This window comes from Manacus candei, unplaced genomic scaffold (assembly GCF_025592945.1).
Source record: "Manacus candei isolate 608988 ecotype Guabito, Panama unplaced genomic scaffold, ASM2559294v1 h1tg000028l, whole genome shotgun sequence".
In the NCBI taxonomy this organism is placed as follows: domain Eukaryota; kingdom Metazoa; phylum Chordata; class Aves; order Passeriformes; family Pipridae; genus Manacus; species Manacus candei.
The window spans coordinates 11,149,669-11,168,536 of NW_026138076.1; the positions used below are offsets into that span (position 1 = coordinate 11,149,669).

The 18,868-nt window shown below is 39.3% G+C and overlaps 1 protein-coding gene across 19 annotated transcripts in view; it reads left to right on the top strand.

The window, feature by feature from the left end:
* Positions 1-18,868, top strand: part of CRACD (capping protein inhibiting regulator of actin dynamics) — a 125,019-nt gene that overhangs the window by 41,407 nt on the left and 64,744 nt on the right. Inside the window, exon 1 of one of the 19 annotated variants that reach the window (XM_051790273.1) lies at positions 2,978-3,048. The exons of 17 other annotated variants lie outside the window; for them this stretch is intronic. The gene's annotated coding sequence lies outside the window, so the exon portion shown is untranslated. Of the gene's footprint in view, positions 1-2,977; positions 3,049-18,305; positions 18,324-18,868 lie in introns of those variants that run through there. One more of the 19 variants, XM_051790274.1, reaches the window with a different exon arrangement.

Sequence of the window (18,868 nt, forward strand, 5' to 3'; positions counted from 1 at the left end):
AAGATTTTGGCTGGCATGGAGCTATCCCACTTCAGAACCAAAAGCAGCACTTCTGTGCCTCAGCTGACAAGTCTTCCTCAAAGCATATGGTCACGCTAATATACCTCCTTTTAGGATGCAAGAGGGTGGCTCCATGTAGGAGACACCTCCTACATGGATAGGATAAGCATAAGGATGTATTCTCCTAAAAATAATTAGGCTGCTTAATATGAGGATTAGATTTGCTTCCTTTCTTGCTGCATCACCTTTTAAATGCTTAACTACATCATGGTTAGTAATCCTTTCCTGCAATTTAAAGATTAGTGGTGTGGCCAGGTTGGAGTTTCATAACCGACTCTGGACTGCCGCTAACCTGGATGTGCTGAGCAGTGGTTACAGCTGGGAGCACACGGCAGTTAGAGCGGCACCAAAATTTGCAGATGAATCCTGTATGTTCTCACTGCTCATGACAACATATGTAAGCAGAACATCTTTAGCTACCACAAGATCACTCCATTCTCTTCCAAAGCAGTGGCTTGTGCTGCTTGCGTGCTGCCACCCACTCAGCAAGGAATCTGTTCCTCTGGCATTTGGGTTTTATTTCTTTCTCTTTTAAAATATAGTGTCTGTCACTTGTGAAGGTGTCCTGTCAATGGCTGTTTCAACATAGATTAACACAAAAGAAACTATCTCAACTAAAAGGACCTGCTTAAGAGGGAGGTGAAGTTTGATCCAAGGTTTTCATTCATCATTGGTTTCTGGATCCCAGTCCCTCAAACCTCTCTCAGCTTGGGGTGTTCAGTCTCTGCAGATGTAGCTGAATAGCTGAAAATTTCCTGGAGTTCATTCATATGGGCAGCAGAAATACACCAAATATGCTAACCTCATGATATTTAGAATCCCAATATTAAATGGAGATGCATAATGCTTTTAAAGCATGTTCATTGTACCAGATGTAGGTTCAGCTTTGTTTGCTCAGAGACTTTACACATAGCACAGGTAATGTGCAAAATCTATTTGCTCAAGAGAGCAAATGAGAACAGAATTGGATGCATGAAAAACAAATAGACCTGTATAACCACCTCTCTGCTTGAAAAATTGCATAGGGTTTTTATCTGAATTTTAATGTAAAGTTACCTTATTGCTATTTGCCCAACTGTGGTATACCAAGCCCTCAGACCTCAAAAGGCTTGGATGGCTCAGAAAAGGCTGACTTGTTTTTTCTCAGCAGCATAGTAGATTGTTTTATGTAGAAAAACATAGATCTGTCACATCAGAGTCACATACTGTTATACAAAGACTTACTATTGAAATAATTTTTAAAGAATTTTAAAAAGTGACAGAGCTAAAACAGGGTATTCTAATGTACTGTCATTGAATGCTAAATAATATGTCCTTGTGTCCAGCAGGCTGTAACGAGTCATGTAATCAGGACAGCTAGGGACATTTCATGTTTAAAATTATTTATGCAGGGGAAAAATGTTAATATTGTCAAAAAACAACTGTTTCATTGAAAAATCTGAAGTGCTGACACAGACATAAGCCTTGTGGTTCATTGGCTTGTGAGTAAAGAAGCTCAGTATTGCTAAACATGCTTTACATTCTTTTACTTGCTGTCATCAACTTTCTTTGGCCACAGATACCATCAGAAGGCTATTGCTCAGGGATCACTGTTTGGGGCCACTGTTCTGTCTTAAGAAAGGACATGTTTAATAAGTGACTCAAGATGAAGATAGGTACATAAATACAGACATTTGCTAGGTGTTGGTATAGAAACAGAATAATGTATAAAAAACCAATATGGCAACTAAAATGAAATATTCTCCTTACTGTTGGCAGAAGGTGGTATGCTAGTTTTCAAAGGGTGTAAAGTTTCTTTAGATATCTTTTGGGCAAGCATTAAGAACCTGTTCAATATTCTGAAAAGACTTTCCCATTTTGAAGTCTTATTTTCCCAGTGTTCAGTTTGCTGGTTGTTAGCCATCAGGGTAGTTAAGAGTCTTTGAGAGTAACAGATCTTTGCATTTATTTTCCTAACAACAAACGATATGTAGGTGGTTGGAAAATACTGGATGGAACTACTGGGAAATATGGTGTTTGTCCCACTCTTTCTCCAGCATTAGTATTACAAAGAAGCAAGGCTTTGTCTGTATGGTTTTACAGCCTAGAGAAGATGTTATTCTTTTTTCTTAGAAGTGGCAAACTTTGTAGCATAGATATAATCCAAAATTCAGTAACTTGATGAAAAATACTATTTTATCTATTATGCACTGAAATGGAACCATTAATAGTATCTGCTGTGGTTTTATTTGCATTATGCTCTGATAGAATTGCAGTTTTCTGGCTCATATAAAGGATTTGATTTCACCTGGGAGGAGGTCCTGAATCTTTGGTGACAGTTAATATGGCAGAAGAAAATATAGATGCCTCTAGAAATGGTTTATTGTTGAAATGTCTAGGCTTTCTTGCATGAAATAGTCTATTTATAGCACTGAAGGCATCTAAGGTGATATTCTGTTACCTTTTTAATTTTTAATGTTAAAGGGTCAAGTTTGTTGGTCTAATTCTGTCTTGATAACAGATCCTTCAGACACCACAGAGTGTCTGGAGTATTAAGAGAGGAGAAATAACAGCCTGAGGTCTGTACCCACCTCCAGCAACTTCACTACAAGGCAGCTCAGCATATAGTGAAGGGCAGTATCTAATTTGTAATAATATTTAAGTTGTAATTGGATTTAAGCAATTATGATATTTTAGATATTATTTAGATGTTTTAGATGTTTAGATAAACTCATCTGAAACAAATTTCCAGAACTTTTCTGACTGCAGGAAAGTTTTGGGGCAGTACCGAAATTCCCATAATACTTAGCTGGATATTGAGAACTAAAATACTTTTATCCACATGCTTTCTTTTTTTGCTGCCTTTACTGCTGTCCTACCTTCCTGCATGTGACATGATACATGCCCTGATCCTCTTAGGTTCCTGCCGTATCCTGCTGTTACTGTTCGGCATCTCACACTAGCAGTGTTACACCTCTCATCCAGAGGAGCCACTCAGAAGGGCAGAAGGTTAGTCCCTGTTCTCACAGAGAGCTTCCTAGGTGATCTTGTCACCTATTAAACAGCCTTTTGCAGCAGTTGCCAATGTCACGGCACAGGATTTGGGGAAAATTCTTGGCCATGACCCTCTTAGGCAAATCATGTGAGTGCCTTGCAGTGTAGGAAAGTCTGGTTAGTCCTCTGCTAGGCTCCATGGAAGCTGAAAGCAGCTGGATGCTCCTTACATCTGACACAGCACACAAGTTAGCTCGGCACAAAGATGCTTCTGTGTCACATTTCCTGCAGTGTTATCTCAGACGTGGTGGAATAAAGACCCCGTTCTTGTCTGAGCTGTGCAAGATCACATCAGGAATGACGAGACAAGGACAGTTTATTTCAGTTGCAGGAAGAACTGACTTTATCATCAGAAGTAAGCTTTAGAGGAACCTACAAATACTATCCTAACCATTTACCTGCTATCTTTCCCACTTCGGTAATTCCAATTACAGGACATAGTAATTTGACAAGTATTTGACGTGCAATTTAGAAACAGTTTTAGATGTACCAGCCACTGAGGGCTCTCCTTATCTGATCAAGCTCAACCCAAATCCTTTCTGGGAGCAGCACAACCCACACTGCACTGCAGTGAGAAAGGCAGGCTGGAGGCTATTGTGAAAGCAGATGGTTCAGTGGGCTGCAGCTGATTTGTAGGCATACGGCTCATGTGAGCACGAAGTATTTATTGCACACAGGAGCTATTCTTGTTTAAATACCCTCACATATTGTCTTTAAGTGCTGCAGTTCCTATTATGTTTCCAGTAATGAAGATGAACGTGCTTGTGCTAAATCCTTCCCATTGTGAGTGCATTTGGGGATTTCTGTCTGAAGAGCTGTTTCCAGGTACCCCTATCATGATAGCCAAAGTTAATTCAAGATGAGTTGACAGAAGTATCTTGCTACTGGCCTAAATAGGGAACGTTGATAATATCTCCTGCCTGCCAAGGTGAGATTGTAATCTCTGGAGCTGAAGGCAGTGGAAACTCTTGGGAAGTGTTTTGTATGAAAAATTTAATTACTCTTTCTTAGAACTGAAACTAAGTCAAACATAAAACACTTATGAAAATAGCTGAGTAGTAGGTATTTTAGCAATGGTATTTTGAAAAATATTTGGCTCAGAAAGCAGAGAACAGTTCATCTACTATGGGCAGATACAGAAACTTTTACCTCTAGTGTCTTCTTCCATCCCCTTGACCTTCCCTCCCCACCAGTTTGCAGGAGTCTGACAGAATGAAATAGAGATCTAAGTTGGAGTGTTTTTTAAAAAAAAGCCACATACAAAATAAAAACCTGTCCTAACATTAGCTCTTCTCCAAATCAGAATAAAGAAGGGTCACTGCAGAACTTGGTTATTATAGCCGAACTGTGCCTGAGCATTGTGTACTAAGGTTTTGTGTCCTCCTGGAAGTTTGGCTGCTTCTCTCCCGGCAGATCTGCAGTTAATTTTGCACAAATTGTCATGACAAGAAAGTTTTGTACAACTTTGCTTGCCCTCGTTGACATTTTTCACCCAGCCTGTTTTGTCCTGAAGGTTATTATGAAGTGTTTCAGAAGAAATTGACTTCTCACTTTTGGGGAATTCAATCTAGGTAACAGGGAGGAAAACCTACATGCTCTAGAGTCAGGATTTCAAATGCAGTAAGAGACATGATGTGATGTCATGACTCTTTCTACTGCCCTCACTAAAAAAACCTACCAAGAGCCTCATTCCCTTTCCATGTCTGCAGATCACAGTTTGTGCACATTCATTTAGGATTTACTAGACAGTGCTTGTGATATTCTCCAGAGAGAACATCAATAGTTGCCTCCTCAAACTTCTCATGATGTCTGAGTGGATCTGTGCACAGGCTACACTGGAGCAAGGAGGCATCAGCAGAGCTTTCTCCCAATATTGCTTTATATTCTGGCATTCAGATGTGCTTCCTACATCTTCCAGACTTTTTTCAGACTGTCGTTAATATACAAAATATTTTACGGTGTTTTGCTGCCAAGGCCATAGTTAAAATGTTATTCTCATGTTAACTGTTCAAGAATAATGGTTTTTGTGAGGACAGCTCTGAGGGCAAGCAAACATTCAGAACAAGTGGATTTGGAAAATTTAATAATTCTCTTCAGAGTGGATTCTGTGTAGTGAGTTATACATGAGTGCCATGCTGAATAATGAGGAAAAAATGAACACTTTTAAAACAAGAACTCTTGATGTTAGAGCCCTACTTCAGTCAGGTCACTAGAGGATTTGTGCAGTGTAGCTCTGGACAGTACTGTTCCTCCATAGAGATTTTCACTGCCTAGATGTAAGGCTCCCTTCTGTCCTTTTCAGTCATCAAACCCTAAATTGTGTCCATGGAACAGCACATTTATTTGCCTCACTTGTCTGCTAAGAAATAAGAGTTGTTTGATTTGCCTTGTATGTGCTATGGTTACTGATTTGGAGGCAAGGCAGGAAAGCATTTTAAAAATATTGAATGTTCTTAGTTTCCTCTCTGGGCTCTATCCTGTCCCATGGCTTGTGGCCATCATTGTGCTGAAGGTTGTCTACCTTTGCGATCACACTCCAGTGAAAGAGAGACATTAAATCTGCCAGGGTTGAAGTGAGCAGCTTCTGAGGGAGAAGAGGATGGACTCACTCACTGAAGGAAAGAAAAGAAGATTGAACAATTACCATTTGCCAAAATAGGTAATAATTAGATAATTGGCCTACACTGTAACAACTTAGGTTTAGGAGTTGCAACTATTTGCTCAAGTATTGCTACCCTTGTTCAGAGTTATTTCATTGCACTTTGGAAGGCACTTATAAATTGCATTTTAGCAAGATAAAATAATTAAAAAATCTAACAAGACTTACTTTAGTCAAGAAAAGCTGTTTCCTTGTAGCTTGCTGACATTTGACACTTGTTCAGAATTTCATAGATTTACAATTCTAAATCATACTTGCCCATAGAATCCAATAGCTGCCTCAAAATTAAAATTCCATGCACAGCTACAGCAATTTAGCAAGAAGGGATATATGTTGAATAGAGGTGATAACACCTCCTTTGTAGTTTCACAGGTTCCCTTTGTTTTTGTGGTGAACTTTCCAAAATTAGGTGACTAATTCTGGCAAGGAGACAAAGCTCTTCTGGCACAAGGAACTTGAGCTAAAATAGTCTGGCTGCAGTTGAATTATTTGGAAACATGCAGGTTGCATTTGGAAAGTACATGACTGGTTCCTTAATTCATTTGGTTGGCGTAATCCCTCAGGACAAGTCTCCAGGGGCAGGGAAGCTTTCTAAAACGTTTCTTCAAAGTTCTGTCTCTATTAATAACTTCATGCCAAGAGACCATACAACCAGGAGGTTGCAATTTATAAATTAAAGACACCTAAGGGAACAGTTTCTCATTCAGTTAAAAGGTACAACTGTGTACCTTGCTTATGTGAACATTTTGAATGATTTCTCTCTTATAACAATTTCAGAAAGCATGTGGAGGATTGCTTTTTAGGCTTTTTTTTTTTTGACCAACAAAAGGCTAAAACTAAGCACTCATGCTATTAAGGCATAAACATAGCTTTCACATATTAACTCCAAATCAGAGTTGTAGAGGGAAGCGTGATGATTACATTTAGACCAAGCAAGCCATTCCTGTCCATGACTAGCACACTAAAGCAAATCCACTGTTTCCTTTCAAACCAAACCGTGGAAATATTATTGCAGTTTTACACAATGTAGCAGAATGTAACATGAAGTAATTTAACTCCAAAGAAAATTAATGCAGATTGGATGAATAAAATTCTGTAATCTTTCGTTTTGGTATGAGACAGACTGTGGCATTTGTCAATAAGAATATATAAAGCCTTTCATGTAAACTAAGAGTTTGACTTTTTTCCTGATATATCTGGTTTAGTGTACAGTAAGCTGTGGACAAATTCTTAGGCTTTTACTTTTAAATGGAAAACTGTCAGCCACACTGACAGTCAGGGTAAACCATACTTTTGTTGTTTGTGATCATGGCTTTTCTTTAAACTACCTCTGTTGCTATCAAAATTTAGTATTTCTCAGATTTTTTCTCAGATTTTTATTTTGTTCTGTTTCAAATGAATGAACTTTTATCCCTCTCAAGCTGTCTTTTGATGACATTTCAAGTATTTTCCAACATTCACTCTTTCCAGCATAGGGAATGTTTTTTCTTAATATTAAGGGCAGATGGACTTAGCAAAGATTTGAAGTTGCATTTGCCTTAGGTATGCATGCTAGACTGGCTATTTAGGCTCAATGAACCTAAAACAAAGATGGAACAAGCTGGAAACATTCACTTCATGCTTTTATGTAAAATTTGGGGAATTCTATTCTAAGATCCTTGAGGCAATATTCTGGGACCAAAATTTCTGGTAGTATTTTGGTACTTCTTGGAAACTGAAATAGAGCATGCAAAATCTTGTGAAAGCTTCTTCAACATTTTATTTAAAAATAGATGTTGAAAAGAACATTCCCAATTATAGCCAAATGATTCATCTGCTTGCAGTGAGTACTGGCTCTGCTACTCTATCTGCTCACCTGCTCTTGTTTCCATAGCAGATCCCCATGCTTCCTGCTGTTGGTATATGCAGCTTCTGTAGCTGGCATTCAGGTCTCTTTAGTTTTGCTTCCCTGCTCATTTGTTTGAACAACTCCTCTAAGTTTTTACTTCCTATAGGGTTCTCTCAAATCCAATTACTTGCATCAACTGGATTTCTTAATTCCTAGTGACCATTGTGATCATTGCAGAACCACTGAGAAATTATTTATTTACTATTGGGCAATAACCTGAAATACTGAAGTGAAATAATGCAGAAAGTAATTGCAACAGTTTTCGGGTTTTTGATGTGACAACCTACCACTATCACAAGTGCCAAACTTCAAACTATTTCTAAGCATTTGGAGAAATGGTTTGTAATGGGGTCCTTTTTGGTGCCTAATATCACTTTCATTTTGTTATACTTACCTATCTCTCAGAAAAGAGGGGAATGAAGATAGAAACAAATACAGGATCAGTGCAGTGAAAGTCTTATGAGAGAGCTGGAATCTCTGAGTTTAAAAGGGCACAACCAAAAGTGAATCTACACTTGGAACATTTCCTTGGCAGTGAGGAACCTTTTGCCTTTCAGTAACAAACTGTGGTAGGTTGACCTCGGCCAGCTGCCCACCTGACCCCTCTCTCCTTCTCCCTCCTCAACAGGACAGAGGAGAAAATACCCTTCTCCCAACAGCTTCTTCCCAGGCTCCTCTCATACACAGGCATTGAATAAACATTTCAAAACTCTCAAGATTTTTTTTTATCTTCCTGCTTAATTACAAAAATGGCATCCCGATACAACAATTAAATGAACGTTTGCTCAAAAAGCATTCTGCTTTATGTTACAAAGCTCTACAAAATGTGACCCAGCTCAGTGAAGGTGGAACCTGTAACTGAGCTGAGCTGATGTTCCCCGAGTTCTACCAGGAGAACCTGCTTCTCCAGAGAAGCTGCGGTCTCGGTTTGCTGTGTTGCTGGAAATGCCAGGTAGGACACATGTGTCCATGAAATATCACAGCAGCCTTTGTTCCCATCTCCCTTCCTCTCCCTTCAGGGTATGCTACTTGAATGGGTTTTCTTTAAAATTTCTGCCCATTTTCCGGCTCCCAATGCTTTCTCATGGCAAGAAAGTGAGTGGATTTAAGTGTCTCTGCTACCGGCAGTTGACATATTTACCTTCTTCCATCTCATTGGTAGGGTTGTCCTTCTAAGGTTGTGTGGAAAAGTATGAGAAACAGAACTGATCTGTAGGCTTGTCACAACTTCTCACTTCTGGGATAGCAGCAGTTCCAGAAACACGTTGGATGCTTCTCAAACTTAGAAAAAGACACAGTGCTTATCCAAAAGAACATGCAAACCATATAATTATAGCAACAATAGCCTAGAAAATTAAGAAAAAATAAGAAGGCTTCCTAATCCATACTTCTTTTCATGTGGAGAGAGAAAACATGAAGGTTTCCAGGTGAACAAAATTATCTGCAGGGGTGAACACTTATTCAAGTGTCCCAAAATGCAGAAGGCAAACACATACTGCTGTTGCTATGCTGTACTTTCACAGCTATGTTTCTTTCACTCTTCATACATTTTCTGTCTGTCACCTTGTGTGGTAATGGCACAGCCAGCCAATCCAGAAAAGGGATATCTGACCTGCTTTAAAATGCCACAGACTTGATAGAATGTGTGGTGTGCACAACAAACTTAATCCAGTGGACTTTTTCCTGAAAATTTATGACTAGAACAAGCATCCAATAAGAATCCATTAAATGTTATGATATAGATCTTATTAATAAATTCCTAATAATGAACTCACTTTGCAACTAGTTGCTTTTTAGTAGGGCTTTTACATCTAATATATATTTCTTTTTGTAATAAAACCTTCTGCAAAAAATGCATTTTCCAATTTGAAAATAAACACAGCAGAGATATTCATCTCTTGCTTCACTTTGCTGGGAGATGGAGCTATTTAAGTGAAGAAACAGCATAACACTGAATAATTAGTAGCACACATTCATCTTTTCTAGGAACTGGAGTTGTAGCCCACTACAGTTTCCAGAAGATGACTTTTTGAATAATTATACAAAATTCAGCATGCATTTCCTTGAGATTAAAAAAAACCTAGCAGGAAGGCCTTACAGTTTGGGGAGGAGGGAGAAGAAGCTTTTAAAATATTTCTTGTTCATTTTATTGTTTAATTCAACAAAACAACAAATGCTAAACTGGCATTTTTCAAGTATATTCCAAGATGTGCCCCCTGAACAGATGACATGGGGAAAAAAGACAGAATTTCTAAAAGAGATGTCATTTCTTTAAAGTCAACATTTGATATTTAAATAGCTATTAATTAGTTTTAAGCTGCATAAAGGGTCTCTTACCCTATTAGCTGTTTTATTTAATTCTGCTGACTGATGTTGGGGACTTTGTATTTATTTTCAGGTAAGAGTATGTTGTGAAAGGCAAATAAATTCTTTGAAGTTTGAAACTTTTTTTAATGTGTTATAAAAACTTGAAGACTGGTTGTGTGTGTATGCCTGAGGCGGGAGTATATATATTTTTGTACACATATATATTTTACAGTGAGTGTTTTTTATCACCACTAGTGAAAGCTTGGGAGCTTTGGTGCTGTTAAGGCGCAGTTCTCCCTGTCAAGTGGACAGGTATTAATGTGCTTTCTGGAGAAGTTATATACTTTGTCCATGGAAGTGTCATGGAATTGAAAGAAAAATTGTTCCTTGGTACTTCGTGTGGGTTATTTCAAGTGGAGAGTAAACTAGAGAGTCATGATTTAAGTAATTTTCTTTTTTATTCCTTTGAGCCTTTTGATTTTATTACAGTTTTACAGAGCCGCTTTCTCACAAATACCCCTACAATTTCTGTCTTTCACTACATGCAGTGCTTTATTAAATGAACACAACAAATACTGAAAGTCCTAAAAAAGAAATTATATATCTTCGTATTTGATAGAAGACTGTCAAACTTTCATACAGCAAATTATTTCCTTTATTATCATCCCTTCCTGTCTTTTGACATTAGTACAGCTCATATTTTCTATCCTTAGGATAATTAGAAACAATTAGGTAAACTGTTGGTCGCCACCACTCCATTTTTCTCCCTTCTCTCTTTTTATATGTGAGGAAAAAAATTTAGAAGGTTACAATCTCTTCAGGCATGGAACTATTGATTTATAAATAAGTAATATTAATTTTGTATGGACGGTGTGGCTTTTTGCATATAGATTTCTTGCAGGGAAAGAGTATCAAGTCTGTGCAATCTCACTTCTTAATTTCCAGAGAGGAGAAAGCACAAACCCTTCTGTGCCATTTTCTACTATTTAAGCAACGATACATCAGTATGAGAGAGGTAGATGTGAACTTCACGTGACAATCACCAAAAGCTGTCAGGACAAAGGTACTGGCCTGCCAGTAACCATCGGCCATGGTTTCAGAGGCAAATTGTCATACTAGAACAGGCTGAAAAACTACCTGGAAGAAGCTGGGAAAATATAATGCTTGAGTTGCTTGTACAGCTAGTTGGAAAACAAGTTATCACATGAACAGCAAAGGCAGCTTAGGCCAGTTGTCAGCTAAAATCACCACATGCAGCTGGCATGACACTCAGCTGAGTTCTCTTGCTGTGTTAGCAGGATGAAGATGCCAGTGAAATGCTCCCTCTGTAATTTATCTCTTTGGAAAAGAAAAAAAAATAACATGTCAGTCACAAAGCTGCTGGACCCAAAGAAACATACAGTGAAGCATGGGTTCATTTGGCTAAGTTTACCGGAGACAACATCTCTTCTTCTCTGACAGAGGACAAACCTCTTTCTTTTTTTTTTTTTTTTTCTCCACAGCAAGTTTTTCATTTTTTTGTTTTCCCTCCGTGGTGATTATTTGTATGTCAAACAGCCTCCTTAAAAGATCTTGCGGTCATCATCCTGTCTCATTTAAATTCTCTTTAAAGGACTGCTGTCCTCATGATGCCATTAAGACACCTGTAATTATTGGGAAAATTTGGAGTAACTGTATTTTTTGTTCTATGGACTGTAAAAGTCCCTGTCAAATGCCACAACCTGGAGCTCACAGGACCTGGATCTGGGTACTCTGGATCTATGGTCACTCATTACATCACGTAGTAGCAGCTTCACCCTTGTGCAAAAGCCTTTTTCTTGTCTGACTTCATGCCAGCAGCTGCCCTTTGTCCTGCCTTTTTGTTGGCAGCCTTTGTGTCCTGTGACTTCCATGCTGCTGCCATGCCCATGGGACAGGGATTGAGCTTGGCTGGAGCAGCTGCAGTCATAGGCACTGAAAGGTGAAGGAGCTGGGCTGAGAAAGATAGAGCACCAAAAAGCTGGACTGCTCCCGCTCCTTTGCATATGGGGGGTAGTTTCTGTCACCCTGTGAGGCTGAAAGAGCTGGGTGGTTACTAAAGCCGAGTTTCTTTTTGCACATTTGGTCCCCATCTTCCCCACGGTGTTGCTGCATGCCACAGGTTGGACCTTGGCACAATGACTCTTCTCATGTTCTTAAAGTTAACAAAATATATTTTACATCTGTTAAATGTTTCACTTCAGGAAAGCCTTGGATGAGATGAAAAGATTAAGCAGGGTTCCCCATCTTAATTATTGAACTATGACCTCATTTGTCTTCAGAAGCTTCTGCTTTTTGCCACCTATGACCTGTGGTGGTTGAGATAAAAACACAAAGCCTGTCAAAAGGAATCAGCTATGGCATCAAGATGGATGCTCTTGTGTTTACTGCCCGCTGGTGCATGGCACTGCTGACTAGAAAACTTTCTACCTCTACAGCATGTTGGTTTTATGCTTCTCTAGTTACCCAAGGATGAGGTCACTGGCTTCATTAATGATTTATGTTTATATAGTGCCTTTCTTCAGAGAGCTTCCAAGGCAGCTGGTAAATTTATCTCTGCATGAACGAGTACCTGAAACAAACTATTACTGACTTCTCCGCAGACTGAGGAGTTGGTACAAGAAAATCTCTTTCCTCTCCTTACTTGGACATACACTAGATTAGGCATCATTATTCAATGAGGCTTGTGCTGTCTGTGCACTTTGTGATATGATATTCCTCAAATAGGAGTTTCTCAGGCTTTTTGTCCCCTTTTTTCTTTTTCTTTGAAGTTCTTTTGACAGAGGTTTTTTGGTTTTTTCAAACTTTTACTCTTGTAGAGCAGAATCCTACTCCACAAACAACTTTAGAGCCTCATTTAAGTCAGCCTGTAGCACAGAATTCAATTGAGATCAAGTAAAGGGAATGGCAACTGGTCACATAATATTGTAGGTAATTTTTCTAGCTGTGCTCGGAAGTAGTGTGGTTATATAGTCAGGAATGGCACATAACCATAGAACACTGGTTTTAATTGCACTTTTAGTGAACAGAAAGTAACCAGAGGATTTTGCCATCATAAAATAATCTTGCAATGGTTGATGACCTACCTTATCTTTTTTTTTTTCCTGGGTGTTAGAGGTTATACTTGGCATAGTAAACAGAGAAGCAAAAACATATATTTTGTTAGTGAAATGAAGAAATTGTAATATTTCACATTTTAATCTTTTAGAGTATATTAGAAGCATTTCTAATTGAAGATGTTTGTGGTACTTGAGAAAGAACATTACATTATTTTTTAAAAGAAAAAAAAAGTCTTCTTAAGGCACACATATAAAGTGTGTGGAAAAGAAACCAAAGTACAGAGAGAGGTTGGATTCCCATTTATTCCTTGGCATTTTACACTTACATTCCGACAGTGTAAGTATAACTGAACTGCAATAACATGTAGTAAACTGCAATGTAAGTTTAGTAAGTATAACTAAACTGCAATAACATGTACTTTGATTCACACTTGGGCAAGCTTCCTGTGTCTAGGGCGGGTTGAGGTTAGCCGAGCATGACTGGAGAGCTGGATTGAATAGTCTGATAGAGAAGTTCTCTCTTAACACCTTACAACACAGGGAGGACTACAGTTTTAGTTTGATTTAGTTGCTGTTCAACATAAGTGAAGGTAAAACTACAGCATGCTCTGGCTGTGCTGCAGGACGGTGGTGCACTAGTGCATTGCAAAAATACTCCCATCTTCCTACTGCAATGCCATCAAGCTCCCCTGAGACCAAGTGAGTTTTCCCTTTTCCATTCCTCATCAGCAGTAATATTATGCAGGTTAAACAGCCTCATCTACCCATCTGTTTGTCTCCCAGTGTCTTTTAATGCAGCTTTGCCGCTGACCTTTGCTACCTCTGGCTGTGCTGGAGGGAAGAGAGGGAGTGCAGAGGTGAACAAGGGCCACAGCTGCAGGGCAGGGGGTGGTTGGCCCTGCAAAATCTACATTTTTCACATTAAGATCTGGCAGGTTTTTCTGAGGAAAATATTCCTACCTTGTAGTTTGGGAGATCAAAGCTTTCTTCTTACTAAGTCTTTTGCATGCATTTGGATTTTATCTATATAACTTTGACTGGAGAAATGACTTTTTAATGGTGTCAGCATGACCCAGGGAAATTACAGCAATTGTTCTGCAGGTCTGTTAATCCAGTTTTATCCTATTTACTCATGCTGTTGTTTGGCTTGTGATAACTAGGGTTGTATTTAAAAAAAAAAAAAAAAAAGTTTTTAATTGTTTGTTTCCTAATTGTGGCAATTACTTTTCTATTTTTTCCCACCTGTTTTCACAGAATCACAGACTGGCTGAGGTTGGGAGGCACCTCTGGAGGCCATCTCATCCAACCCACCTGCTAAAGCACAGTCACCTAGATCTCGTTGTCCGGGACTCAGTCCATTTGGGTTCTGAATACCTCCAAAGGATGTAGACTCCTTTATTGGGTCTGGCTGAGCTGGAGTTCATTTCCCCATAGTAGCCCTCACAGTGCTGTGCTTTGCATTGGTGGCTAGAAGGGTGTTGATAACACACCCATGTTTGGCTTCTGCTGAGCACAGCACCAACACGGTAACATTCCTTCCTCAATGGAGGGCAAGATCCTGGGAGGGGACCCAAGTAGGCCAGCTGACCTGAACTAACCTGAGGGATATCCCATACCATGTCAGCTCAGATACAAAAGCTGAGGCAAGGAGCAGGAGGGCGGGCACTCATTGTCTCCAGTGGCTGCCTGCTGAGGAACCCTCACACGTACTGAAGCCCTGCTTCATGGGAAGCAGAGAATAAACCCTGCTATCTTTCACTTCGCTTTTGCATGCCCAAGCTTTGCTTTGCTTTTGCTTTGTTTTTGCTTTAATAAACTGCCTTATCCCAACCCATGGGTTGTTTCCATCTTGCTCTCTCCCCTGTCTGGCTGGGAAAGGGAGTGATAGAGCGGCTGGGTGGGCACCTGGTGTCCAGCCAAGGTCAACCCACCACAACTCCACAACCTCTCTGGGCAACCTGTGTCAGTGCTTAGTCACTCTTACAGTTAAAAATGTTTCCTGATGTTCAGAGGGAACCTCCTGAGTTTCAGTGTTGACCTGTTACCCCTTGTGGTGTCACTGGGAAGAGTGTGACCTTCTTTGCACCCTTTACATCTTTCTACCTTATTGCATGCCCTTGCATGCAACAAATTTTTTTCTTCTTCATTTTCTAACTTGGGTTTACACCTCAGAAGAGGATTCCTTGCAAGGCATGGCTTAAAATAACAGTATAAGGAAATCTGGGAGAAGTCTTTACTCCTACCTCTGCCACTCCTACCTCTGAAAACTAGGAGCTGAACATTTTTACTGCTTGTTTTTCCATGAAGCACCAAGCAGCTTTATGAATTAAGTGACATTTTGCGCTATCCTAGTGTTTTGGGGCAGAATATATGTCGATGTTAATAGTTGTGCTAATTTACCAAAGCTTTCCTTATCCCAGCATTCCTGTGCTACATTATGAGATATTATCTATTAAGAATGATTTCTACATTTTCTGTTATTTGCAGTTCTTTTAATTGCTAGTTCTAAATGTTTAGATTTTTACTTATTTCTCATGAAAACGTAACAGAATTTAATTTTGGCTGAGGAGTGAGAAGACTATTTGCCCACTGTGTTTGGGTACTCTTTTCTGCATATAGAGTAAGAAATTATCTGCTCACTTCATTTGGGTGGATGGATAGGAGATGTACACTTATTAGTGTTACAGTAGCCCATTTTGAAATAAAATTCACTCCAATATGCATTTAGGTAAAGAAATGTGTCTAGGAAAGGGCAGGCCAGATCATATCTGATAGCATAGTTCTTTTTCTCTTAATGAGTCCTGGCAATCCTCCCTTGCAGTGAGGGGATTTGTTCCCCTTGAATGGTCCAAACCTCTGGGAAGGAAGTAATGTTATATAAACTTAATCTGCTATTCTAAGGCTGTGTGTGTGTGAGTGTGTGCTCATACACATGTGGATGTTTGGGGATTATGCTCCCTGCAGGGGCTAGAGAGTCAAACTCAAGTTTGGCACCATGATAAAATATCTGATCTGATATGATCTCTGGAGATTATTTTCTTAGCTTTGAGCAGTTGTGGATACTATATGATACATTATCAGAGAAAATAATCCAAAGTAATGGATTTGTGTGATGTACAACACAGAAAAACCTCAGTATCTGGTACAGAGAAAGAAAGGTTTTATTGACCACCGAAGAAGTGCATCAGCATTCTTTTGGGTTTGGATTTAATTTAAAACTAAACCTTGGTATCAAAATATACTATAACTCACTAACAAAACAACTTATACTAACTACTTTCCGAAGACTGACTGTGCCAAAAATGTTTTACTGAATAGTACTAATTTTCCTGCTTCATAGGAGCACCTCTCCTATGAAGACAGGATGAGAGAGTTGGGGCTGTTAAGCCTGGAGAAGAGAAGGTTCCAGGGAGACTTTAGAGCAGCCTTCCAGTACCTAAAGAGGGCCTCCAGGAGAGCTGGAGAGGGACTTTTTACAAGGGTATGTAGTGACAGGACAAGAGGGAATGGGTGTAAGATGAAAGAGGGTAGGTTTTGATTAGATATTAGGAAGAATTTTTTCACTGTGAGTGTGGTGAGGCATTGAAACAGGTTGCCCAGAGAAGTTGTGGATGCTCCATCCCTGGAAGTGTTTAAGGTCAGGTTGGATGGAGCTCTGAGTAACCTGGTCTAGTGAAACCGGTCCCTGCCCATGGCAGGGGCGTTGGAACTAGGTGATCTTTAAAGTCCCTTCCAATGCAAACCCTTCTGTGATTTTATGAGTCATAGGTAACTACTTGTTGCAAACTTTTATCTGTAAGTAGTCTGGAAAAGATGTAGTTTTTGATTGATATTCCACTTATTTTTATATGTGTACCAAATGTATTATAGATGTTATCAGAATTAATCTGAGGATCACATTTTGAAATGTGTTAACTCTGTTTCTAATGCAGAGTGGTCTACGAGGTTCTAAAGAAACCATTTAAGTCATAGGGGGTTTATCTTCTTGCTCATGGTACAAAACACTGAGTCACACCTTTCGGTATTTTAACTGACAGATATCCCTACACTCTTTTGCTTTTTTCCGGAGTTGTTGATGTTGGCTTTCTCTATCTGATGATAATTTATTTTTTCTTCAAATCAGGAGTTTTCTCTGCATAAAAGAAGAAGTATTCTGTGAGTAATGTTGCTTATATTTACCTGTGATATACTGAACAGCATATTTCCTTTTGTAGTGTTAGGCAGCTATCCCGAGAGAGGTTGAAACATGCATTTAGAAGAACAGGGACTTAATAAAGAGGGAGAGAAGATATAGCAGGGTCCTTTAGTGGACAAATATTTGATAGTTTGTCATGCTTAATTGCCTGCTAGTTTTGTGTTGTGTGACGAAATAACAACCATGTGGACTATGTACAAGAACAACTATAGTCTGAGATGCTGAAAATAGACCAGTTGATCAGTTTACCACTTGTAAGTCTAGCATTCTGGTAGGTATTTTCAGTGACCTGCTTTATAGTGGCCTATCTCTGTTCTAAAGTTTTGTGCTATTACTATGAGCTAAAAGGTAGATGTGAAAAAATAAAACGCAGAATAGAAAGGTCTGTGTCCAAAAAAAAACCTTGGAAAACTGAAGCAACTTTTTGTTTCCTGATTTCTATTCTGGTCAGAATTTCATGGGCCTGGCATCATTGCTTCTGTCAGTTACTTATTACTGTGGGATGTAGTAATTTTCCCTGAGTGTATGCAGAGTATGTGTCTGCTTAGTTTTCTGTGTTGGAAACATGTATTTCTGATTCTGTATTGCGTTTGATGGCTGTGTTGGAAGGGTACAAAATAGAATAACTTCCTGACATGATCTTTCAAGATCCAAATATTCCATGGTAGCCTGTCTGCAAGAATTTCCTTTTCACTGAAGTATTTCCCTATCCATCTGTCTCCGCGTCTTCCCCGAGAAGAAAAAGAGTGTTAGTAAATAGAAGGAAGACCTTTTCTCTTTGCTTATTATTCCCAGGGCATATCTCCTTGATGCATCTTGAGCTTAGTGGTTAACACTGTCCGTGCTTTAAGTTTGCTTTTCTCGCACCTTGAACAGTGAAGGTCTGTATTACACTCAGGAGCTCAAAGTGCTTTGAATTCTGATTTTCAAGAATAATAAAATAATTCAGAAGTTGACCCATTGCTGCCATGCTTCAAAACCTCACCCAGAAGAATGAAAACTGACTCTCCATAATGGACTGGTAGATGATATGCTGCATACCTTGGTATGCAGACAAGACGACAGACCTGAAGTCTCTCAGTTACAGCAGGCTCCTTATTGCAGGTGCAGTGAACTGGTGTCTGCAGTGCCATGGCCATTAGCATAAGTCACTCAGGTGCAGAAGGGGCAGTGAAATATGTGACATTAGCACACTGAGAGATGTTCTCTGCTCTGCCATTTAACAGCATGATGTCTGCAGGGCAGGAAATCAGAGAGTCTGTGTTGGAGAGGGATTTTGGTTGCGTGCAGGATTTACAGCTGTGAATTAACAGAGATCTTTGCACTGGCAATTGATTACAATTGATTTTGTGGAAAATTTTTCTGGTGAAAAAGCGAATACATTCCTGCCTGTTGTGCTAGAACAACATTGACCTGATATCCTGATGCAGGCCACACACTTTCCATGCTCAGACTATAGCACACGCTATTGTCAATGCTGCATCTTATGCCCAGAAACAAGAGGGTAGTGCTGAGTCTACATGTGAAAATTAGACTTGAGGTTGATGAGAATATATGAGATGTCTAACACCTGGAGTTGCCAGTTAGACTCAAGTACTAGTTTTTCGAGACCATCACATTTTGTCATATGAATTAGGAGTACCTTTCTT